At 43.7% G+C, this 27,027-nt stretch overlaps 1 protein-coding gene across 1 annotated transcript in view; it reads right to left on the bottom strand.

Moving 5' to 3' along the window:
* Atp8b1 (ATPase phospholipid transporting 8B1) overlaps nucleotides 1-27,027 on the bottom strand; it is a 133,236-nt gene that overhangs the window by 79,471 nt on the left and 26,738 nt on the right. The window lies entirely within an intron of this gene.

Below are 27,027 nucleotides of genomic sequence, written 5' to 3'. Positions count from 1 at the left end.
CTGGTTTAAAAAAAAAAAAAGGTTTACAGTACCCAGAAGCACACATTTATTTGCATTATATTAATATGTTTTGTGAAATTTTATTTCCCATTTTAGACAGAACTGGAACACTGCTGCCTTAGGAGAACTGTTTCCTGTGAATGCTAATGTTTCAAGCCTTTAATCAGTTTGCAACAAGGAACAAACACTCCTTCTGTCTCCTGTCCTCCTCCCACCACCATCCTCCCTCCGCCCCTGAAGTTGTTTGAGGGTATGCTGTTGCACATAGTAGCTCTACACTGGAAACAAGGATGCCTGGAGTTATATTTATATTGGGAAAATATTTACACAAATTCCTTGGGTTACTTGAGGACAGTCATGCAGCCTGCTATTATTTACCCAAGTGTCAGTCTGCTATGTACTGAGTATTGGAAGCAGTAGCAGCCCGCATTCACTTAGTGTGAACTATACACCAGTCCCTGGACTAAGGGCTTCATAAACACCACAACTTTGAAAGTTTCGTATCACCCCAAGGAAGGCAACATTGTGTGTTCTCCCCTGAGAAGAAAACCAAGACTCTGGAATATTGAAAACCTCGTGACAATAACAATTACTTTCTAGGAAATATCTTTTATACTCTACTTCTGTGCTGTAGCTTGTTATGTACACTAATTAGGTATAAATTGCTTGCAGAGAAACTCTTTTTTTTTTTTTTTTTTGTTTTGTTTTGTTTTGTTTTGTTTTTTTTCGAGACAGGGTTTCTCTGTGTAGCCCCGGCTGTCCTGGAACTCATTCTGTAGACCAGGCTGGCCTCAAACTCAGAGATCCGCCTGCCTCTGCCTCCCAAGTGCTGGGATTAAAGGCATGCGCCACCACTGCCCGGCGCAGAGGAACTCTTGACATGAGTGCATGTTTTACACCAAACCCAGCATCTCGGACATCTAGAATAGCATTTGTACCAATGGGTGTAAGAACTTTTCAAGTTTTACATGGGGAAAAAATCCATATTTTAAAAAGGCTAGTATGACTTAAAACAGTAAAAACTAGAAGCAAGAGTGTCCACTGCACAAATGACTCAGTGCTCATTCAGTGGAATAGTGTAGGTCAATTCAGAAAATGACTGGGAGAGAGAGCACTGAGTGATGCCACAATGCATTGTGGGGGAAAGGTGAGCTGTAGGTCCATAGAAGCAGAGTTGTCAGTTACTGATGCAGATGTCAGCACCTGGCATGCATTCTTTTAAGTACAAAGACTGGGGCTGGAGGGAGGGTTGGGGCTAAGAGCACTTGCTTTCTCTCCTGAGGATACAAGTTTGGTTCCTGGAACCTACACTGGGTGACTCACAACCACCTGTCACTCTAGCTCCAGGGAATTGGAGGCCAGAGGGCAGTCTCGAGCCTATGGCCATGCCCATATACATAGATAAAAATGAATCTTTAAGTGAATGAGGCATACAAAGTACTCCAATTAGTGGGTCACCGATAGCAAGGACTCAGTAAACATTAGCCAGTAGCCACTGTTAGCCACGTGTCCATCGTTAGATAAGTGTTATTTACAACAGCAAACAGAGGGAATCATCCAGACTTTACATGGTTCCATCTCCAAAACATAGACTAAACGTATGCCTAAAACCTAGACTACCATTCCCTTTAAAATGGAGTCTCCCTGGTATAGTTAAGCATGGGCATGGCCCTTTCCTCTCCAGGTCCATCCAGTCAGCACGCTTTGTTTCTTCTTTGGTAAACACGTCAGTGCCCAGTAGACATACGAGCTTTTAGTTTGTTTGCTTGTTTGTTTTTGTTTTGGTTTGGATTTTCATTGTGGAGTTTATATTTCTTCTTTTCATATTTCTTCGGGTTTATCAAACCCTGGATGTCACCTGTGCCTTAATTAACCTGATTTGGTTTTATTATACAGTAGTAGCTATGCTTTAGTTACTATATAAGCATAATACGCTCTCTTTGAAAAAAGCTCCAAACTGCTCTGGGTGAGCTACTCACCCCTCTATCTGTTACTAATCAACTTGTACCAGGCTATGGCTGAAGTGGAAACATTTGTTATATCTTACCACCTAAACATGTTTCTAGATGGTGGTTTCCCACTTCTTAGTGTTTCATACACTCCACTGAAGGAGAGCTTGGTCCTGACTGATACTCAGCAGTTGAAATTCCATCTCCTCCTTTGTAAGATGGAATAACAATATCCACAGAGTTGCTCAGTTCATTAACCAAACATGTCTTCCCTGCCTCAGGGCCTTTGATCCGGCTCTTTCCTCAGCCTAAGCATGAGTGACTCTTATTCTTTAGACCACAGTGTCAAAGTCCCTGTCTGTCGATCACATGGAATAGGTGAGTACCTGATCACCTCCGAAGGTAACATTATTTGTATCCTTCCTAGCATTTTCACAGGTATGAACACACAGGAACCCGACTAGACTACAATCACCAGTGCAGTGGTTCTCAATCGGTGTATTGTGACCCCTTTGGGGATCAAATGACCCATTCACAGGGGTCACCTGTGACCATCAGAAATTACAGATATTTACATTATGATTCACAACAGTAGCAAAATTACAGTTATGAAGTAGCAACAAAAATAATTTTATGGCTTGGGGGGGGGGTCACCACAACATGAGGAACTGTATTAAAAGGTTGAAGCGTTGGGAAGGATAAGAACAGCTGCTCTACAGAAACCCAGAGCCACATTATTTGGTATTCGAAGATCTGGAGACATAGAGGGCAAAGATCTGGAGACAAAGATAGCAAAGAGAACTGTTTGCTGTCAGCATTCTTTGCTCTGGACCTCCAGTTCATACCTCCTACCTGGTATTACCAGATTCCAACAATATTAGATGAAGGCTCAAAACTTGAAGCTCAGTAAAGACGAAAACAAACCAACAAAACAGACAAGTTCAGAAGTCTAGCACTATAGAGCTCTTTCAGAGGCTGGGTCTTTCGAGACCATCAAAAAAAAAAAAAAGTATTGTTTAAGACCTTAGCATGCATAGGAAACACAGCAGGTATTCTAGTAAGGTTCTGAAGACACCGCATATAAGGACCAACCTTTCTTGCCCACCACAATATCCCAGGCCAGGTGCCACATCTGCCAAAGAGGATGTAATTTCTATTCTGTACTTACAGGATGAGTAGTCTAGACAGTAGTTGGTAAATTATAGCCCAGGGGCTCTATTTGGCCCGTCGCCTACTTTCTTCAAGTCCTATTGGAACATCTTTGCTCATTCATCTAGGCATTATTGCCTATGGCTGCAGGAACAGTGCAAACTATAGTCTCACTATGGACACCATGAGGACTCAAACCCTCAAGTATTTGCTCTCTGGCCCTTTATAGAAACAGTCTGCTGACCCTAAAACTATAATGAAATAAATAAGATCAATAAGAGAACTGGTCAAAATGTCCAAAGCCAAATAAAATTCTTAACAAGCTGGGTAAATAGAACACATTTGGGGGATGAGAAATAAAATGCTACCAGGTAAAGCAGTCATTAAGGGAAAAATGTCCCTTAATAAGAAGAGTTGCCATTTTGATTTGGGGGTGTTACCTCCCTCATTCTTTCTTGGGTATATAACCAGAAAAGATGTTGACCAGACAATCACTAGGATGACAGAGTAGCATCTCCCCTTGCTGTGAGGATGCTGTGGTTGTGAGCCTTCCTACACATCCACAACCAAATATAATGGCATTTTTATTAACAAGTGCGTGTGTGTGTGTGTGTGTGTGTGTGTGTGTGTGTGTGTGTGTGTGTGTCTGTCTGTCTGTCTGTCTGTCTGTCTGCCTGCCTGCCTGTCTGCTTGTCTGTCTGTACACTTGGTCACACATGTAGAGGACAGAGAGCAACTTCAGGAGTCGTTTTTCTCCTTCCATCATTTGGGACCTGGGGATAGAACTCAACTTATCAGCTTTGTTGACAAGCACTCTTAACTGCTGAGCCATCTTGCCAGCCCCCGAGATGGCATGTCCCCTCCTTAACCTGTATAGTATAATCATGTTCTAAAAGGAACAACAGAGCTTGATATGGTGGCACAAGCCTGTAATCTCAGCATTTTGGAGGTAGGGGCAGAAGGCTCAAGAATTCAAGGTCAAGGAGCCCGCTCAGCTGGTAAAACACTTGTCATGCAAGCTCAAAAACTTGAGTTCAGATACACATGTTAAAATCCAGCTTGGCACAGCAATGAGTTCCTAGAGTTCTACTGCTGGGAGGTAGACACAAACAGATACCTGGGGCTCACTGGTTAGCAAGTCTAGCCAAACTGAAGAGTCACTGAGAGGCCTTGTCACCCCAAATAAGGTGGAGGGCTGACTTCTGGCTGCCACACACACCAGTACACACAAAGTTCAAGACCAGCTTTGGCTGCCACATAGTACTTGCAGCTAATCTGCACTGTGTGAAACCTGGTTTCAAACAACAAACAAAAAGGATGAAGATATATAAATGGAGTGCTTGCCTAACAACGTGGGACCTTGTAAATGGGCGACGGCACGTGAGTGTAATCTAAGTGCTAGGGAGGGGAGGGCAAGAGGATCAATAATGCAAGAACAGTTTCAGCTCTAGCAGTGGGGGCCAGCCTGTCTCAGGGGACCCTGTCTCAAACACACACACACACACACACACACACACACACACACACACAGAGAGAGAGAGAGAGAGAGAGAGAGAGAGAGAGAGAGAGAGAGAGAGAGAGAACAGCAAATAGACAAATAACTTATACTCTGTTTTTTAATTTATCACTGAGCTAGAGCATTCAGGCGATTTTCTGTCATCTCTCCTTAGAAACTGCCCTCAGTCAGCTTACTTACAAGGAGCCACTAAATTGCTTATAGTTTTTTGGCACAGGCTTTCACATTGCTACATCAATATATCACTGCTTAAAATGCACACTGTGTGCACCTTGAAAGGAAACGTTGCTGGAGTTCAGCCTTGGAATAGATATTGTAACTTTATAAAATTAATATCACCACACCTTGGAAAAATTTATCTTCCTGACTAGTAATACAGCTTGACTTAAGATCAACCTACTTACATCCTCCTCATTCTCCCCCAGTGCCCTGTTCCTTGGGATTCTCATTCTAGGTACCAGCAGAACAGGCAGAGATGTGGCAAAAAGTCACCATCTCAAGGGACTGGATGGTTAAAAGTGGTAGAGCTTTTAACTCCTAGTTACTATAGGATATGGGATGTTCTGCTGGAATGAGAGTATGTGGTGAGTCCACTTTCAAAAGGCAAAGCTCAGCTGAGAGTCCTGGATCTCCAGTAAGCCATCAGGAACTGGCTGGGTATCAGGGAATGGAGACAGATGCTATGGGACACACCACAATGACAATCTTCCTGGCCAAGCACTGGTCTTCAGGTTTATACCATAGCCCTCACACCCCACTCCAGAATGGGGGCTGGACTTGGCAGTACATGCCTGTACAGAACTTGGAAGGCCCAGGCAGATGGAACACAGGTTTGAGGCTAGCCTGGGCTAAACTGTGAGAGTCTGCTCAAGAAAGGAAGGAAGGAGGAAAACAGAAAGGCAGGGAGGGAAGAAAGGAGCAGGGGCCTGGGTTTGAACTTCAGCTCCAAGATTCACTAGTTTGTAACTTCAGTGCATAATTTAGTGTGTTGAAAGCTCACATTTCCCATAGAAAAGGGGAGGGAACCAAATGGCCTTTCAGGTAGGGTAAGAGTTCGTTGATGTAGACAACTAAACTTGTGGAAGTTCCAGGGTGTGTGAATGCTAAGTTCTATTCCCTGCTTCTTCTTTGTTCTTGAAGGATAAAGACTTTCAAGACAAAGCCTAAATCTACCAAAGAGGGGGCAGCCTCTCAGTCCCACACCGCTTTCTCAGAGAGGGGCCTTAGTATGTACACTGTGTCAAAGCCTACCAGGTACTGTTAGGTTTAGATAGGGTTTTTATTTCCCCAAGGGTCCATGTATGGGAGCGCCTGGGGTCACTAAGAGTGTCAGTCTAGTGGGAGCATTGGGCTCTCCAAAAGGACTGAGGTTAGTTCTCTGAAGAGGATTGTTACAAAAGCCTGAGTCTGGGCCACCCAGCCTCGGTCTGGCTTCCTGTTTGAGATAAGAACATTGACAGCACATGAGTGCCCACCGTTGTGACTTTTACCCTCAACAACTGCACTACAGAAGCCTGTTCACCTTATAAGTTGGCCCAACTGAAAGCTTTTCATCATCGTAATGGAACGGTGACAGGTTTCCCTGTACTCTCCATGCACAGGACTTTCTCTGGCTGGCTCTGCTTCCCTTATCCTCTTCATGTGGGAAATACCCCAAGATAAACCTACCTTCCTCAAGGACAGCCTCTCAAACGGAATGTCCCCTGCTGGTAACTAGGCTCTGAACTTGCCTGCAGACGTGTTGTGGTGACTTGAATGAAATTGTCTCCCATAGAGTCATATGTTTTAATACTTGATCCCTAGTTGGTAGCGCTGTTTGGGAAGAATTAAGAGGTGTGGCCTTGTTGGAAGACATATATCATTGGAAGCAAGTGACTGTAGGTAGGTGCCATTGCCAGTGTCTTTCTCCCTCCTGACGACTTCTCAGCTGTTTCTGACACCATGCCATTGCTCTGTCATCAAGGACTCTAACCCTCTGAAACGTTAAGCCTAAATGAAACACTTTCTTTGATAAATTGCCTTGGTCAGTATCATATCACAGCACCACAAAAGTAACTAAATATGTGCCTAAACCAAGCAGACAGGTAGGGACCAGGAAGCACAAAGAAGCTTCACCACAGCAGGACTTTTTTTGGCCCCAGATTTTCCATATGTCTCAGTGAATTATCCAGCCATCAAGGTCACAAAGCCCAGAAGACAGGAGGGATAAACAATAGGATTTGTGTAGTCACCCCTCTAACAAACAGCACGTACGCACTTGCCTGCCTAATACTTGTGATGTGATAAATGCAATAGTGATACCTCCCCCCTCCTTTAACAGGGGAGGGCAGGCTGAGGAGGAGGAAAGGGAACCAAGGCAGGGGATGTCAGAATTCCTACCTTCACACACACACACACACACACACACACACACACACACACAAACACCCTCGTGATAAAAACAGGAATTTCTGATGCTGTTATAGAACTCTAGATTTAAATGGGAGAGAAATAGTCACAGACCAAAAGTTTTACTAGTACCAGGCAAGATAGGCTCTGTGCATTCATAATAGCAACGGGAACCCAGACACAGGGAAGGCCCATGACCCCAGTCAATAACAGCTTTGTTGTATAGCTTGGTTCCTGTCCAGGGAGACCCAAGCTCAGACAGAGAAACTCAGATCATTTATTTCTGCCCACTCTCAAGTTCATCTTTTTCATAGATTAATAAAGCTTTCAAAAATGAAAGGCATTTTTCTTCTTATTCTCTTCTTTCTGTCTCTCTCTCCCTTTAGAATTATTTATTTATTTCATATATATGAGTATACTGTAGCTGTCTTTGGACATAGCAGAAGAGAGCATCAGATCCCATTACAGATGGTTGTGAGCCACCATGTGGTTGCTGGGAATTGAACTCAGGACCTCTAAAAGAGCACTCAGTGCTCTTAACTGCTGAGCCATCTCTCCAGCCCTCTCTCTTTCTTTTTTTTTTAAAAACAGGGAATGGTTGAGACAATTCCATGCTACAGCCCTGGAACCACGGTGTAGCCCAAGTTGCGTTCAAACCTGCACAGTCCTTCTCCCTCAACCTCCCAAGTGCTGAGCTCCAGACATGAGCCACCGTGCCTAAAAGAGGATATTTTTGAAATACAGCTTTCCTCTTTTGACTTATAGTGTTAACAAAACACTCATCATTAGATATAAGTAATCACATTGCATTTATGTGTCCTATGCTTGTGTCCTTTGTCATGTGTTCTATACAGGAATGATCTCATCTTATAATGCAGAGGTCAGATAATCTCCAATGACTCCACCTCCTGCTGTCCAAACCTGTATAAATAATCCTTTCTCTATGACTGGGAGATGGACATGGTACCTTGTATCCAAGCAACAGAACACTGCAACAAGTGATGGAAAGTCATTTTTTTTTATTGGGTTACAAAAATCAATGCCTTTCTTCTTGCCAGGCAACTGGATCTCCCCTTTGTGGCTTTGGTGGAACAGCTGCCTTGTGTAGATGTTCAGGAGTAAGAAATGAAGTGGGCATCGACAACAGGCAGAAAGCACTGGAATCTCCAAGGAAATGAAGTTAGCTAACAGCCATGCAAACTTGAAAGCATAATCTTTCCACAGTCTTGCCTTCAAGTGAGACCCTAGTCAAGCTGTCACCTCCATTGCAGTCTTGTGAGGCACCCTAAAGCAGAGGATTCAGCTAAGCTCTACCAGACATCTGTCTATAACCTGGGAGATGGTAGACCTGTGTTAGCTTAAGCACCTACATTTGAGGGTAAAGCACCATGCAGCCACAAATACTCACACTATTCATCTCAACAGTCACAGCTCCCCAATAGGATGCCTAACTAGTTAACATTATTCCCAAGTCAATTTCCAAGAAGAGTCTTGGATTAGTTTCATGTCTGTCACTGTGCTAAAAGACCCTGTCTTAGTTAGGGTTTCTATTGCTGTGAAGAGACACATGACCACGGCAACTCTTATAAAGGACAATCTTTCATTGGAACTGGCTTACAGTTTAGAGGTTTAGTCTGTTATCATGGCAGAAAACATGGCGACATGCAGGTAGACATGGTGCCAGTAAAGGAGCTGAGAGTTCTACGTCTTGATCCACAGGCAGCAGAAATGACTATGTATCACACTGGGCGTAGTTTCAGCAGATGAGACCTCAAAGCCCACCTCCACAGTGACACACTTCCTCTAAGAAGGCCACACCTCCTAATAGCGCCACTCTCTGTGGGCCAAGCATTCAAACACACGAGTCTATGTGGGCCATTCCTATTGAAACCACTACATTGAGCAAATGGAGCTTAAGAGGAAAAGGGGATTCATGTGGCCCACAATTCCAGATCAAGAGCCCATCACTCCGGGGATGTCAAGGCAGGAACTTAAAGCATCATGTTTACACACAGAGACTAGTGTGTCCTTGCTTACTTGCTTTCATGTAATGCTCTCCTGTCCTATACAGCTCAAGACCATCTTCACAGGGAAAGGCATTATCTGTATTAATTAACTAACAATCAGGACAACACCCCCCACCCCAAGACATACCCACAGGCCTTGATCCAGACAATCCAGAGTCATGTGATTCTAGGCTGCTCCAAGTTGGCATTTAAAACTAGGCATCAGCCAGGCATGGTGGCTCATGCCTTTAATCCCAGAACTCAGCAGATAGATCTCTTGAGTTCGAGGCCAGCCTGGTCTATGAGTGAGTTGCAGGATACCCAGGGCTGAGCAGAGAAACTCTGTCTTGAAAAACCAAAGAAATACAAACAAACAAACAAACAAACAAACAAAGCATCCTGGACCTTCATCTTGCGATGGGAAGTAGAAATCTCTTTTTATCCTGGTTAGCTCTGATACATGTTATGCCCTGTTTGGAATATGCTTAACATTCTTGACGGTAGAATCTGACAAGCCTGTTGACAGCTATAATTAGACATGGAATCACATGAGGCAATGGTAATAAAATAGATCTAAGATAGAGATTAAAGTCAAACTTTGCGATAGACATTAGGGAAACAATCTGGCTACAGTTCCCAGCACACGCAGGACTGTATTTATTTCCTCTCCAAACCAAAGCCTAAGAACCTAGAAGCCAAGACAGGCTAACATAAAACAAAGGCACCATTACGTCACCACTGCAGAGACAATCCAGCTCTGATCCTCACTCACTCGAGATAAAAGGCCTCTCTGTGCTGCAGCAGAAGCCCACCCCGATCTGATTCCATTCCTGATTCCATTCTCATCCTGAGTCATACCCAGGGAGAAAGGGCTGGGGAAACCCTGCACACTTGAACCTTCCTTTGTCCAGCTTTGTTATTGGTTCCCCTTCATCTCCTTATACAGATGACTCCTTTTAGGGAGCCCCTGACAGTTGACCCCTATAGTTGTGGTGGGAATGGTCTGAGGCACGTGGCTAGGTGTCAGCACTGTTGTTCTACCAATGAGGTAAGTTCAGTGCCAAGTAACTTGCCTACGGTCACCTGGCTCCTAGGTGGTAGGGTCATTGGGACTTCTGTCTTCTCTAGGCTGTGACACATGTGACACAGTGAGCAGGGTGAAGTCTCTGCAACTGAGGCTCTGTCCAGGAAGTACTGGAACTTTGCTATCACTCAAGGACTTCAAGTCTCAACTGTTGGTCAGCTTTCTGTGACTATGACAAAGCACCCGAGACACTCAACTTAAAAAAGAAGAAAGATTTGCTTTGGTTCACAGAAATTAGCTTGTTTGGGGGGGGGGGGGGGGCATGATGAGATAGAACATTGTGGTAGCAATGCATAGATAAGGGGGTTCATTTACTTCATGGCACCCAAGAAGTGAAACAGACAAGACAGGAAAAACATGGAGTCCAAATATCCCTTACAGGACATACTCTCTAGGACCTAACCTCCCTCTGCAGGGTCCCATCTCCTAAAGGTTCAACCAGTTTCCATATTGCCACAGGTTGGGCAAGCCTTTCACACAAGGGCCCCTGAGAGAAATTCAAGAGCCAAACTATACACCTACGTAGAGCGCCACGAGGCACAAGAAAGGCCTGGGCAAAGGCAAAGAAGAACTTAACAAAAATGCATCAAACTTCCCAACCCACAGGTAGGCGTGTCTGATGTCGGCCAGCCATGTCATGCTCTATGCTGCCGGTTACTTCCTCTGTAGTTTTGAGTGGACAATATGGGAGTCACAGGAGGAACTTAGGGTAGGAATGAGGGACGCAGGAGGATTTTCAGGAATGAGGAAGAACTAGAACACAAAGGCAGAGGCAGGAAAGTACAGCGGAAAGGACCAGAGTGGGTTCAGAGGTTGAATGGCGTCACCATCCACAGCCGTGTGGTCCTGGTAATGCCTCCCTTCTGGGACTGCCTGTTGCACTGACAGTGTCTGCCAAGGGGAGAAATGTGATCCCTGACGAGCATCTGCTAGGGCTGAGGGTGGGGTAGGCAGCCAGCCAGGTCAAGCCACGGGACACTGGTCCCAGATTTTTTTTTTTTATCTTAAACCAGTCTCGATGTTGATAATTATTACTAGTTGCCTGTGCAGCAGCGATCAGCTCCAGCACTCAGGGTGGGAAGCTGACTCAGTTACAAAAGGCAGCAAGGGTGGAGGCAGCTAGAAAAAAAAAATGTGTTTAAAAATCAAGACAGGGTGGAGCCTCCATTCCTTTGTCTGGAGAACTAAGGAGGAAAAATATACAATAGACCAGACCCGCTTCCCAGAAGGCAATGGTGTTAAAAGTCTCCCAAAGGTTTATTTTAGAGACTCAGCCTCAATCCAGAATGTACTTTTATAATAAATGATAAAAGTTATCAGGAGAAAAGCACTTTATTTATTTATTTGTTTGTTTGTTTGTTTGTTATTTTTAACTTTGTTCATTTAACTAGTTACGATGGTTTCATTTTTTTTTAATGCATTACTATTGCCACTGAAATTAGGTTCTTAAATTGTCTTCATGTTTCAATAATAGAAAGTCCAGGGGAGGTTGCAATTGGCAGTTACAGGGAAGGAAAACCTCCAGAGGAAAGAAAAGCTGTGGAGCTTGCTAAAGCTCGGAAGTCAGTGCTCTCGAGTGTCGTAGAAAGGTGTGTCATCGTTGGCGTGGATTGCCAGAGCCTAAGCTGTAACTCTTTCCATCTGCACAGAGAACATGCACACTCCCTGTCCAGGTTCAACAGGAACAGCCTTGTTTCAATAAAAGGGCAGACGTGGTGTGTAAACGGGAACAACAAACAGACGGGGAAAGGATTATTCTCGCTAGTAAGGCAAGCCGGTGAACTAAAAGACACCGTTTTATGCTGAATATTTAACAGTGGTGTCTAGTGCTGGCTCAGGTAAAGATGAACACACACAGACACACACACACACACACATACACACAGACACACAGAGTCATTCATTGTCTGTCTGTCTGTCTGTCTGTCTGTCTCTTTCTCCCTTCCTCCACCTCTGTCTCTATCTCTGTCTCTATCTCAGTCTCTCTCTCTCTCTCCCTCTCCCTCTCCCTCTCCCTCTCCCTCTCCCTCTCCCTCTCCCTCTCCCTCTCCCTCTCCCTCTCCCTCTCCCTCTCCCTCTCCCTCTCTCTCTCTCTCACATCCCTATTCATACTGGGCTGTTCACATAGAAATCTGTGCATCCCTATGTAAAACAATGCAACCTTCTTTTATCAAAAACACTGAAGATATATTTGAGCCGAGACTATCATTCAGAGACTTCTCTAACAGTTCAACAAAGAAATCATCTCCTGTAAAATAGCCATTGTTAGTGGAAGAGCAGAAACATAAGCCTAACCCTCAAGTTAGATGGGATATGAGTGCAGCTGCCCTTGGAGGCTAGCGGCATGGGATCTCTCTGGAGCTAGAATCACAGGCAAGAGGAAGCTGCCCAGCATCTATGCTGGGAGTCAAACTCAGGTCCTCTGCAGGAGCATCGCACACTCTTAACTGCTGAGGCATCTCACCAGCTCCTGGCATTTTTATTAGCATGTATTAATTTGATATAATAATGAGTTTCATCATGACATTGTTCATATATGTATATAACATACTTTAATCATTACCCTCTCTTGTCCCCTTCCTCTTTCCAGTCAGCCCCTCTTCTTTCCATCATTTTTCTTTTCTTTAATTAGTGTTGCTTATGTGGCCGTAGGTGACAGGTTATTTATAGGAGCATTATAACTGACCAGTGGCCACACCACTGAAGAAAATACACACACCCCCACCCAGGACAAATTTTTAGAGACATTTATTATTACAATATAGTTGTTAAAAATGGCTAGGTGCCAGGCAGTGGTGGCGCACGCCTTTAATCCCAGCACTTGGGAGGCAGAGGCAGGCGGATTTCTGAGTTCGAGGCCAGCTTGGTTTACAGAGTGAGTTCCAGGACAGCCAGGGCTATACAGAGAAACCCTATCTCGAAAAACCAAAAAGATTAAAAAAAATAAATAAATAAAATAAAATAAAAAAAAATGACAACGGTTGAAATACAGGAAATGCTTTCTAGTATTAAATGGGAAGAAAGGTAAAGGCCAAGATTGTGTCTTATGACTCTATCTTTTTGAATAATACATGTGGGGTGAGAAACTTAGAGAGGTTTCAACCACGTCTGTTTGTCCCCCCAAACCCTCAGACATAATACCGGAAGTTGTTTACTTCCACCCCCCCTCTTTCTCTTACACATACACATACTATAGTTACCATTTTTCTTAGTGATCCCACCCAACTTTCTTTAGTGACTCACATCCAAAACTGTGACATCAACTGAAAACAGAGAAGCACATAGCTCAGAACTCAGTCATGTATGTACTTGACGCCTCTGGGAGCCATCCGTGGCTCCTTGTCTGTGAACCTCTTTTCTCTCTTCATCTAAAAAGTTAGCACCTTCATATATTCCAGATCAGAAGTCTAAGGGATGAGGGCCACATCTGATAGGCAGCACCATCTCATCTGTTGTATCTGACTCAGCTTGGATTACCAGTGCATTCATGACAGCAGAATTCACACCTGAACTTCTGTACCCGGTCACACTGCAAACACAGAGCTGGTGGTACTTTGAGTGTCCCTTCATGATACTTTGATTTGAAAGAGCTACAGAGTCCGATATATATAGGAGTACCGATTCTCTCTGGCCTTTCAGGCTTTGAGCAACTAATGGGAATGTTTCTAAGTGTCTCCTCTGCACTTGGTAGACAGAAAAGTTCTGGTAATGCGTCTGAGAGAGGGCTTCTGGAACTCTCGATATTCTCCTGTGATGGAAGTGTTAAGCATTATCACAGGGCTGACTACATAGTCTGTGCACAAGGCTCCACACCGGGATTGACATGAATCTTTTTATTTCATTTAGAAGGGATAAAAATTATGTCCCTGGTTTACAGATAAGAAACTAACACTACAGGAGGGCCAAGTCTTTGCTCAAGGACATGTAGTTAATGATGATATGTAGCGCCTTGTCAGAGCCTATGGTTTTAACCACTACATGTGAGGGATTAATTATACTTAATGATACCACTTTGGTGTAAGCTAAATAAAATATAATTAATCTAGTTTATAGCTGGGGTGACAAATGACCCAGAGACACACACTGTATCTATGTTAGTGGTAGAACTGCTTCCCAGGGATCCTGATACCCATTTCTCCCCTCAAGGTATAAACTGTTGAGAACTGAGGGAAAAATGTCTTGGGGATGTCAGGTGTTTGTTACACGTGCGTATACCCTTGTGGAGAGTTCTCTCCACTATGCCCAGGAAAGTACTTCTGCTACAGCTGCAGCTCAGCATCAACAATGCATAAGGTTCTTCAAATGAGCAAGCTGCAAACTTATCTTTTAATGAACACCAGAGTCCGTGGGCTGAGCATGGGAGACCTTGTCACAAAAACTAAAATGGACAAGGTGAAAAGGAAAAGAAATAGGGGTGTGCCAACTTCCCAACCGTTGAGAATTGAGACACTGGGCTTTCATCGTTCAGTTGCCTACTTCTTAGAGCCACACAGTTCCAGTGTGTAGTGTGCAGTCTTAAGAAGCTTTAAAAATTACTCAATTCCCACTAGCAGAGGATGTTAGAGCTAAAGATTTGTCCTTCTGCATCTGCGGACCGGAAGTCCACTTCCCCCATAGCTGCGTACACAGATGACAACGCTGCCAGCTCTTCTAATGCTACAGTCTATGTGATGATGATTTCTCTTGTCTCTTTTAATTAATGGATGCTGAAACATGCCCCCCTTCCTTATAAATGTTATTTGTAAGAAATAAAAGAAAAAGTAATATTTAGTATGACTGGTTACTCAAATCCAGACCACAAATGCAGGGCTTGCACAGATACACATTCTGTTATGCATGTTCAGAGAAAATATACACTCATAAAACCAGGCAGTATTTGTTAAAATGACTTCCAAATATTTGGGGATCTCGAAGAATGTGCCAAATGAATCAGTTTGCTAGTCCACTGCTAAAAAAACAAAAAACAAAACCATGGTCACAGAAAATAAAAAAGCAAGCTTATTCTAGAACTTTCTTCTACTATGGTAGTTCTTCCTGTCAATCAATATGTGCTTCCCGTTTTCTGTGTGCTTCTTTGGAGAAGCAGCTATAATGAGGCTGTAACTTTAACAGTGCCCAGCCTCTGTTCAAAAGGATAGGGAGAATATTCAGGCTTTTTTCTTAACTCTGAAGCAAACTGTAAGTCATTCATAATAAGACTGAGTTTTGTTGTTGATTCTTCCACATTCCTCTGATGACTTTCTTGAATGTAATTGGACTAAATAAAAAGTCATTTCTAACACTCTCGTGATCCCAGAAAGTTGATCCTACTATCATTAACACTGTTAATGTCTTTATAACATTGTATAATGTGAAACTGACTTCAAATATATTACTCTCTCTCCCTGAATGAATCTGTTCTCGGTGTGAAGGCGTACAATAGAAATCCAGATTGAGTCAGGAAACTCAGCCTTAAAATAAAGGAAATGGCTCATTATCATTGTCTGTAGGGCTGGGAGGGAGCAGGCTCTGGCAGGGCTGTGGGGGGCGGGGGTCTGTGTTTTCTTGCCAACACAAGAACTGTCTGCCTACCGCCACTCTAATGTGTAAATTCCCAGTTGTCCATAAAAATAATCAATGCCTGGAAGTTGGACAGAAGGGCCCAGGGATTAAGAGCACAGGAATTAAGGATGTGGGTATGAGTCTCAGCACTCGCGTGGCAGCTCGCAACTTTTTTAAAACAATTCTTTTTAAAACAAGTCAGTACCAGGGATATACTCTTACCAAATAGCAACTCTAGTTGCCCTGAACTAGATATTTTGATATTAATCCTTTAGATTGTAGAGTCTTTTTTTGAAAGCAAGCTAAAAAATGAAGTTAGTATAAGAATATAAAGAAAGCTGTGCAGTGGTGACAGGAGCAAGCGATCTCTGAGTTCAAGCGAGGCCAGTCTACAGAGTGAGTTCCGGGACAGCCAGGCTCCTCAGCAAAACTCTGTCTTGAAAAACCAACCAATCAACCATCCAACCAAGAATACAAAGAAAAGGATTGGGTGTGGTTGTGTACACCCAGACTTCTAGAACTCCAAAAGTGAATTCGGGAGGATCAAGAGTTCAAGGCCAGCCTTGGCTACGTACAGCAAGTTCAAAGCCATTCTACAAGACTGGCTACATGTGACCCGACTCAAAAAAACTAAAAAAGGATAAACTGAAGAATCTCAAGAATAATTAAAGAGTTTAATTATTCTTTGTAAAAGGACACAGGAGCTAGGAATAAATCCACTGCACACTATATAACTCAAGGAAACCATTGAAAAAATCCTTCCAATGTCACATAGACTTAAACTTCACTTCATATATATAAAGCTAATTAAAATATTGTCAAAGCATGTTTTAAAAGCACTTAAATAGATTGTGGCCTAAACTCATAGTGGCATCCCTTCAAACGCTGAAGTCATGACAATTGCTTTCTGGGTATAGTCATCAGTGAATGGGTCGATCTAATCAAGACCCAAAGCTGGTATTTGGGTTACCAAGGAGACCACCTTATAGGCCTGTGTAGTGGGACAGTCCTGCCTGACACCCCACCCCGTGGACAGAGCCCACCTCTGCTCTTTTCCTTCTGCGTCTTGGAAACTTCCCAGCTTGGTTTTGTAGACTATGCCCTGCCAGAGGAGATCAAGGGGGTGATGATCTCTGCAGCTCACTATGCAAATATGTGTGTGCTTCACCAAAAACTGTGGGGATCTAAAGAGTCTCAAAGCTACTTACAGTTTGAATGTTACTGAAAAATAGCATAAGAATCATTCAGAATGGTTTAAATTTTGCTGTCTAGCTCAAATATAATTATATACAACATAAGTCAGAATCAATGATTCTCAGGAAATGGCTACCAAGTGGGAGTCTGAAATTTGGGTATGATCTAAAAGCTGCAGATAGCCCATTTCTGCTGTGCTTCATTATGAAAACTAATAGTTTCACATCTTCATAAAAACTTGGAGAGGCAGTATTGGTTCAGCCATGCCTACTGCAGGATATACCCAAGTTTCTGCATCCCCACAGGGATGCTCGAAGGGCAAGAAGGCTCTTCAACTCATTTTCAGAGTCTTATTTCCTCAGATCCAGCATGCAATGGCTTGTCATGCACATGCAAACAACTCTGTGCCTGGTCAATTCTCTGCTTCCTTGTACTGTGATGGTCATAGCCTGAGAGTAAGAGCCACACAGACCTCACTATTAACCAAGTAGGGAAGAATCTAGACAATGGGCAAAGACTCCTTAATTGGAGACAGATGAAGAGATGAGCAGGCACTAACAGCCACTGCTCTTCCACTACTTAATCTCCTGCAGGACTTAGGGCAAAGCAGATTTTCTCTTCCAGTAGACCTTAGTTTATTGTGAACTATTGTAAGCTTAAAATATTTTGTAGCTTCCAAGCAGAAACAGGGTCAGAAAAATCAAATGGTAACCTTTACATTACACTTCACTCTTTATGGAAGGTCGTCCCTCTCATCAAAGCCCTGGTTTCAGTTGCTATCACTGGAAAGTGATGGCTTCCATTTGATTCTCTGCAATATCTCTACTCCCTTGAGCAATATCTGACACACAGACGACATTCAATACAAACTGTCAAATAGATGTTTGAGATCAGAATTCATCACTGTATCCCTGTTCTTGGAGCTCTTGATACATAGAGAAAACCAACCAACCAGGTCTAGGGGATGCAATCCAAACCCTGTCATCATGCTGTGAGTTCACTGAGTGAGCTTTCTGAGAGCCATGGCCATCTACGATACGCTGTATGTGTCCTATACACAGCAACCTCCAGACTACAAAAGAGGAAAGCACTCAGAAGATCCAGCTTAAAAGAGAAAAAACATGGTCACCCCTGAATCACCAAGGGGAAAGTGGCAGCTAGTGACCTAATTATGGTCTTGGATTTTCGCTTTCCTCAAAGTCTGTTTAGCAGGCAACTTCTCACGGTTGCATCAAGGTATGAAAAAGTGAAACACACAAAATTTCGAAACCTGATTAAACAAAGAGCTTGCTTAGGGGGAGGGAGAAAGTAGATAGAGAGATGCTAGATGGAACAGCATGGGCCACGGCCATGAATGAGGGAAGGCAGACACTGATAATATTAATATTCTTCATGTCTACTTAAGCAATGCAACACACCATTCTCAGGATACACAAACCTATCAAGAGTAGATAGCCATACATGGCATGTGTATCATCCATGATGCAAGCTCGGAAAGTACCCCATGCTTTGTGTAGCCACAGACTTCTCTCAAAAAACCAGGTGTTCAACATCAGCTCGATGGTTCATAGAGAGCAAGAAGGTTCTCTCTTTTTAGGAGGGAGCCACATCCAACCATTTCATGAAGGGTAAACATCACAGGTAGCAGCAGTGCTTTCAAGCCAGGGCTACTCCAGCCACGCAGCTCCCAGGCCGGAACTTTCTGCATGGCCTCAGTTTTGTAAGTGATCATTTTTCTGTTGAGGCAACTCACTTCACATTACTGTTCCCGCTTTTAATCACATTAAATTCCCCCCCCCAAATGTGAGATTTAAATCATCACAATCGCCTAATTTAAACATGAACCGACTGAAGCCAAGAAGGGGCTCCATAGATTTCTCAGAGTCACACAGTGGGTTGTGATGAGGCTGACTCAGGAGCCAAGTCTGAGCCCTTTTATTTCCCAGGGTCAGCATTATAGACACTGAGAAAAACAACAACAACAATAACAACCAGGCCCCAGAAAGCTGTGTGGTCCCAGGAGAATTAACATTGTGATCCTCCAGATTTCCCATCTCCAAAATGAACAAAGTCATACTGTCTTCTCTTTCCCCTCTCTCTTCCCCCTCTCTGTGTGTCTCTGTCACTTTCAGTCTCTGTCTCTGTCTCCCACTCCCCCCAGGCTCACTAATTATCCCAGGCTGGCCTGTAACCGTGGATGCCCCCGCCTCTGTTTCCTGAGCACAGGAATTGCACGTTGCATGTTCACCATCACGCCCATTAACACGCCTGCCTCTTGCTGTCAGAAGTGTGAAATGAGATGGAAGGCTGGTTGCACGTGAAGCTGAGACAGAGCTTGATCCGAAGGAAGAAAGGACAGTAAATATTAGCTCTTGCTGTTCTTACACGGGAGGAGTTGACACCGGGAGAAACAAACGCATTGCCAATTGACACTTCAGAATGGCTAAGTTACTACAGCCCACACTGGTCTCAAATGGCCCTTTGCTTGTTCAATCATTAATAGCGAAGGGAATGCCTCACTGGTAACCTGCGTGCTCAGGCTGCAGGAAAGTGTCACCCTAGTCGTGACAGAGACATTAGATATTTCAGTCGAGCAGCTGCTCAGGACAAAGCTGCCTTCTGAGGATCCATTACTACCTTCTTTAGGTCCCTACAATGTGTCACAAAACCCAGACTCAAGAACTTAACATATAACACCAGCAATGCATCGTAGACTCAGTATCTTTGTATAATAAACTCACGTGGGATTTTTTTTTTTTTAAAAAAGACAAAGTGTTATTCTTCAGAACTAGAAACTGGCTTTACATCTGACACCTCTGCCACAATATACTGTGTGGACTTGGCCAGCATGAGACACAGTACACCAGCCAGACAAAAATAGTTCCCAGTTGTTTATCAACAATGTGTAATTGTAAATTGAAGAACCCAGGGCTGAGTGCATTTACATATTCATACGGTACCCTACTATTGGGATTGCTTTATGGAACCATCTTTAGGCCAGCATCCCATTTACAGAATAAAATTCATACATTATATAACCATGTTGACATTTGGGGAGTAAAGACTTTTATAAAGAAACTTGACTGTCCAGTTTTTTTATCCATCTGAGAAAAAAAAAACCTCTTTGATATCATATCCCATGATTTTGGCAACTTCACATCCGTGACTTACCTAAGTTTATTCTTCATTATCTGCATGTTTAATGATTGATTAATTCATTATCTGCTGCTCTCGGGCCAGACAGCCTTCCTGGTCAGGTGCTCACCTCACCTGTTTACACAGGCCAGCTCCCAGGGGGAAGTTTAACTCCTAGTTCTTTAGAGATTGTGGGCAGAGGTGGAGGCTAACCACTTCCAGAAGGTGTCAAGCCCACATTCTCCCAGGATCCCCATGGAGTCACAACAGTGCTGACTTAGCTTTACCCATCTCCAGCTAGGATGGAGCAGAGCCTTTCCTGGGACAGGCAGGTACATGAGATGCATGGGTGCCTGGATGCTGTCTCTGCCTCATACGGTCTCCGTGCTACCACTGGCTTTGCATACATGCTCATGCATTCTAGCTGCCCCGTCTTGTGTGATCTTTCTAGCACATGCATTCACATATTCCTCTCCTGGACCATCTGAGGGTAAGCTACATAATTGAGTCTCACTCTTCTCTGCCTAGACACTTCCAGGCAGTCTCCTACCTTCTTTTACAAATGCACTGTATACTTACCAACTTTAGCCAACTCAACATTAATGATAACATTAGTAAGAGTTCATGTTGTCCTGTATCCAATAATGTCATTTGTACTGTATTTTTCTTGTATACAGGAGATATTTTATAATCAGTTATTTCTCAGTTGGCCATATGGTTCCATCTGTAATTTTTTTTACAACATATGCAAATATTTAATTTTACATACATTTGAATACAGTAACTCGATCCTCTTTCCTTTTCTTTCCTTTCCTTTTTCACTGTACTGGGGGATCAAACCCAGCACATTCATTATGCTAGACAACACTACACTGCCACTGAGCCCCAACCATGCTCTGTCTTTATTTTAGTTTTTAAATTATATTTCTTTATATATGTCTACACATGAAGGTCAGAGAAAAGCTTGCAGAAGTTGGTTCTCTCCTTCCATCAGGTAGGTGGCAGAAATCAAGCTCAGGCCATCAGGCTTGGTGGCAAGCATCGTTATCTACTAAAGACATCTTTCCGGCCCTATATTTTTCCTTAATTAAAAAAAATCTTATTTATGCATTCGTATGTATATGTGCCCACATACACATATGCAGGTGTCCATAGAAGCCAGAAGCTGGCACTGGATCTGGGTGGGGTGTGTGCATTGGGCATTAGGACCCCTAGAGCTGGAGTCTCAGGTGGTTGTGAGTCACCTGACATGAGTGCCGAACTCCGGTCCTCTCCGTGAACAGAACGTGCTCTTAACAACTGAGTCACCTCTGTACCTCCAGAATTGTCTCTTACATGTAGCATCCACGGATGGTTCTCTCCTGAGCCGATCTTTACTGCAAAGACCACAAAAAAAGACTTCCCAACACGTATACCCTTCTGCATCCATCAGCTTGGACCACACACTGGGTGCAGTCTCTCTTCTTCTCATTAATTTATTCAGTGACTGTCCATCACTCTGAATGCACAAGTTCCCACTTTCTCTTACAGTTTATAATCCCTGATGCCCACTGCTGTTCCAACCAACTCAGGTTTGGCCAGTAGGAGTTCTTTCAAGAGACATCCTAAAACAGGTTGCCATCATTCTTTGGGACACTAATGGGATAGTCCAGCCTCAGTATACCTCCAGCCCTGTGATCTGTCCTTTCTCTAGGTACACCTGGTTCATTGTAAAGGAAGATGAGAACAGAGATCAAGCTCTCAGTGAAAGATGTGCCTCTTGCTACTGACAGTCCACTGCCCCTTCACCCTGTGATGGGCAGAATTATGTACTATATGCAGATATACAGATGTGTTTGCATATGCACATATAACATTTGAAATGCTTTTACAGATACATATTTGCAGAAATGAGTTCACAATTGTCCCAAAAATCTCAATTGATCTCTACAATATCCTTACCCCGCTCCCAGTTTCTGTCTTATTCAATGAGAACCTTGGCTCCCTCAAACCATCCTCATTTGTCCAGTGCTAAAATAGATCTATTCTTTTTCAAGTTGCTTTACTAATATTACTGTATAACGTACTAAAAAGCTGAGGTTTCCTTGTAATTCTCCTTTGTCACTTGGATTAACTTTTTTTTTTTTTTCACACCGCTGTGGCTAAACACTTGTCCTGGTATTTACTCATACAAGCTGGGGTCATCTGGGAAGAGAGAATCTCAATTAAAAAAAAAAAAAAAAGCCTTATCAGATTGGTCTGTTGGAAGCCTGTGGCGACCCTGTCATGATTGTTGATTGATATAGCAAGAGCCAACCCACTGTGGTGGTCCTGCCCTCTGGGTTGTACAAGAAAGCAGGCTGAGCAAGCGAGGAGCAAGCCAATAGGCAGCACTCCTCTATGAGCTCTGCTTCCGTTCAGTTTCTGTTGAGTCTCCACCCTGATTTCTCTTCATGATAGACTGGAGGCTGTAGGATGATATAAACCCTCTGCGTCCTTCCCAAGATACTTTGGCCGTGGCATTTATCACAGCAAAAGAAGCCCAACTAGAGAGAGAGAAATACCCAACAGAAACAAATTAAAGGGGATGAGGCTTATTCAGGCTCCTGGTTTAGGGGCAACAGTCCATCACGACAAGGACTGCCTGGTGGCCGGAGTAACTATGGATAACAGTAGGGATTTAACTATAGCTTATCACATCTTGGTGTATCAGGAATCAGAACTCAAGCCCAAGTGGGACCAGGTTCTAACAGCAAGGCCAGTCCCTGGGTAGCCTACAGCAGGCAGCTAGGGCCACTGGCCCACAGGTTCCATGACTTCAGCCAAACAGGGCCACCAGCTATACAAATGGTTCTGCTCATCTCTTTGTGCTCCAGCTGTCGAGTCTCCCCTTTCTCTTGCCATTGATTTAGAACATCTTTTAAACATGGAGCCACAACACTCTCCACAAAACCAAAACTGTGCAAACAGATAAAGCTAACACAGGAAAAGTGGTCCTCCTCATCCTCTCTTCTGGCTCCCACCCACTCTGTGGAGACTGATTGCTTTCTGTTCCTCCGTCCTGTGTTTCTTTATGTGAGCATCAGCAGAAATGTAGGGTTTTTTCCCCCTCATATCTGTCACAAATACAGATCATATGTACTCTTCTATGTTTTCCCTTTTTCTAGTTAACTTCTGGAAATCATTAGATGTCGGTGCTAGAAAAACTATTTATAAGACAAAAGTATATATATATATATGTAAACATTATTTTCTTAGAATTGCTTTTGAGACACAGTCTTGCTATGCATCTCTGGCTAGCTTGGGATATCCAGTCACTCTGGCTCAGCCTCCACAATGCTCAGATTACAGCCATGTACTACCGTGCCATTTCAGAAAGACTTTCTGTAAATCCCACCATGCTCTGCTTCTATCCCTTCTCTGTTCTCCAACACAGAAGTCCTAACCTACATTTCCATGTCATTCAAGCCTAGCTTTCTTTTAAAGGCTCCAGTCAGCCAGGGCTGATATAATATTACTATGAGTTTACTATCCATGACCCTTCCCCAGGAAACATTTCTATCAAAGGTGGTGAACAGTCTATGATATAATGTGATAATAGCAGCTAAGTAAATATTCACATACAGGGAATATAGCAAAAAGATCATTCAGTGAACCTTTAATCCCTGACAGATAGTTGGCAAGTCATATAAAGTGGTCATAAAAGGAAACAGACCAGGAAAAGTGATCTGGATGACTCAGAATGGTCTACCTGCCCTGCTGGTAACCCATACTCCCAGTCCTGCCCTTTACCTACCAGCCACTGTTCAAGGCCATTTGCTCCCGTTCTCCCATGCTTCCCAACATGGAGGAGAGCTGCCAGCACCCAAGTTCAAAGGCGCTAAGAAAGGGCAAACATTTCAAACCCCTTAACACCAACAAGAAAGGGGCCAGTGCTATGACATTATGTTTTTCTCAATCTCTCCCACACATAAAATTCACAGGAAAATAAACAGTTAAAAATGTATCCCCCCCAGCCCACTTAGAGATTTTTATTTAATGAGATAGGGGGTCTCCCTGGGTAGCCCACTCTGACTTCAAAGTTGTCACTATCCTGCCTCTATGCCTCATTCAGGAGCTGCAGGTGTGCGCCACCACACATGGTTGCAGAGTGGTTTTAATCAGCTCCAGAGACATAAGTGGGGGAAAGCCCAGATGAGTTCAGGAATAATGATATCATAATTAACCAAGTCTTTTCATAAATACAATCGCTCTGGAATGATGCAGGGGTAGAGGAGAGGTCTGAATGGGCTCTGTCTCTGTGATTATTAGTTATGGTTTGGATCTAAAACATCCCCCAAAGGCAGGTGGTAAAGGCTCAGCTGTCAGCTGGCGGGCATTTGGGTCCTCCATTTCTCCTTCCTTCTTCCATCCACCATGACATCAGCTGCCCTTAAACGACTTGTTTTCCACTGTCCACTTTTCCTCTGTGATCTGTAGTCTTGTCTCGGGACCAGATTATTGGAGATAAATGAATGGAAATAAATTGTTCCTCCTTTAGAGATTTTGTCCCCTCAAGTGTTTGTTTTGTGTCCCTGCTGAGCAACAGGGATAATTGGCTCCAGTGATGTCGTGGAGGCCCCTCCCATGATCAGCCTATCACTACCTTCACCTTTGATGGGAACACTGGTCTCCACTGAGGGAAAGTCAGTAACTTCCACAAAAGCCAGCCTGGAGGAGTGACCATCTGGACTTTACTCCCCAAGGGCTTGTTGTGCAACATGTAACAAGAAAATGCAGCTACATGACAGCCTCTTCTTTGTTCACCAAGACATTCTATAGTAAAAAATCCAAACAGTGCAAAAACTGTTTCTAGAAAAGAACCATATGCCCCAGACAAGTAGAAGTAATTCACCCTCTCTGTGGTGGTTTGAATATGCTTGGCCCAGGGAGTGACACTATTAGGAGATGTGGCCTTGTTGAAACCCTAAGACACTCTTCAAGTCTGTACTTGGATTTGAATTGTTCTAGAGAAAGCAGTTAAAAGGGTCACTTTGTCCAACTGAAATGACTCACTAGGACCACCATCACTAGATACCTTTGCTACAAGGAGTCACAGGAAAGTTGTCACCTCCACTGCCAGGCAGTATTCCAAAGAGGATTAGAAAGCAGGCATGGCACACACCCAACACCAGGGCTGAAGCAGGAGACTGGTAAGTTTGAGGCACCAACTCTACACAGAGAGAACCTGGACACAGCAGGGTAGAGGAAAGGTATCGTTAAAGTAACAGATGGAACAGCAGTAGTCTGGCATAGCTTTCTGAACCAGGACACACTCCTACTGTGCTCCAGTTATCACAGTTCTTGACCTTGACTAGTGATTCTTAGGGGTAACCACACAAGAACTTAAGTTCAATAGAATGCAGAGCCTGGTTCTGGCCTCCCTGAGCCTGCTCTGGGGAGCAGGGTTGTTCTGTTCCTATGTGTTTCCAGAAGGTGCCTGAGGCCCCTTTCTTCCTCCCTCTTTCCCTCCCTCTCTTATTTTTTTTTTTTTTAAGACAGGGTTTCTCTATGTAGCCCTGGCTGTCCTGGAACTCACTCTGTAGACCAGGCTGGCCTCAAACTCAGAAATCCACCTGCCTCTGCCTCCCAAGTGCTGGGATTAAAGACATGTGCCACCACTGCCCAGCTTCTTCCTCTTTCTATCCTATAAGAATCAATAGGCCAGAGTCAGGTGGTGGTGGCATAGCCTTCAATTCCAACACACAGGAGGCAGAGGCAGGCAGATAACTGAGTCAAGGCTAGCCTGGTGTACAGAATGAGTTCCAGGACAGCCTGGCTATACAGAGAAACACTGTCTTAGAGTTGGGAGGCAGGGCTTGGGGGGAGGAGGATCAATAGGCCAATTTTTGTTGGTTTGTTTGTTTGAGTAGTTTGATGTTCACAGAAAACTTAAGGAAGAATTACAGAGGATTCACCCATGTCTTAAGAGTTTCTATTGCTGTGATGAAACACCCCAACCAAAAGCAAGTCAGGGAGGAAAGGGTTAATTTGACTTACACTTCCACATGGCAGTCCATCACTGAAGGGAAATTAGGACAGAAACTCAAACAGGACAGGAACCTGGAGGCAGGATCTGATGCACAGGCCCTGGGAAGGTTGGTTCCTACTGGCTTGATCCTAGTGGCCTGCTCAGTCTGCTTTCTTACAGAACCCAGGACCACCAACCAGGGATGACACCACTCACAATGGGCTGGGATCTCCCCATCAATCACAAATTAAGAAAATGCCCTACAGATGGATTTTATGGGAGTATTTTCTCAATCGAGGTTCTCTCCTTTCAGATAACTCTCAAGCTTGTGTCAGGCTGGCATAAAAGTAGCCACCACACAGTGTAGCCTGTGGCTCCTCCCTGAGTGTTCCCCATCAGTGACAGCAGAAGTTACCATAGTTACTACAACTGATGGGTTGATTATTAGCTAAAGCCCATGGTTAATGGTGGGGTTTGCTGGTGACGGTATACATTCTGTAGTTTGACAAATCCGAGGAGACTGTTATCTTCCCACTAAAAGAGCACAATGCACTGAGGAGTGGGGTAGCTAGGAAAGGCAGGGACAGTGAGGAGAAGGCTTATATCCACTTATCCTAAAGTTAGCACAACTCACAACGGCTCACCCCTAACAACAGTACCTCGGCCAAATACCAGACGGGCGAGCATGCTTTTCCCCTATTCCAAATTTCCCTATGAACACCTAGAATAGCCCTGCTCTATTACTTTTAAATTTCTAGGCCCATGAGTATTCCCTGATGATATAATGTTCTTCCAGAACACAATGAGTCATAGATTCTGTGGCTTTGTCACTTCAAATAGTTTTTTTTTTTTTTTAAGTTTAAAAGATGGAAACCAGATGCTGCCAGAAACTACAACTCATCATCGAGAGATAGCTAGCACCCCAGGCTCCACTGAAGTCAGGGGTCAATATAATGACACTGCTTAAGAAGGAAGCTTCCTTAACATCCTGCCTGTACTTTCCTAGCTATTTTCCATGGCCTACAATCTAAAAATGGCATCGTTATCCAGAAATGACTCTCCCAAGATCGACCTCC

The sequence above is a fragment of the Arvicanthis niloticus genome, chromosome 14, assembly GCF_011762505.2.
Source record: "Arvicanthis niloticus isolate mArvNil1 chromosome 14, mArvNil1.pat.X, whole genome shotgun sequence".
Taxonomy (NCBI): Eukaryota; Metazoa; Chordata; class Mammalia; order Rodentia; family Muridae; genus Arvicanthis; species Arvicanthis niloticus.
This window is presented reverse-complemented; position numbering and strand designations above follow the sequence as displayed.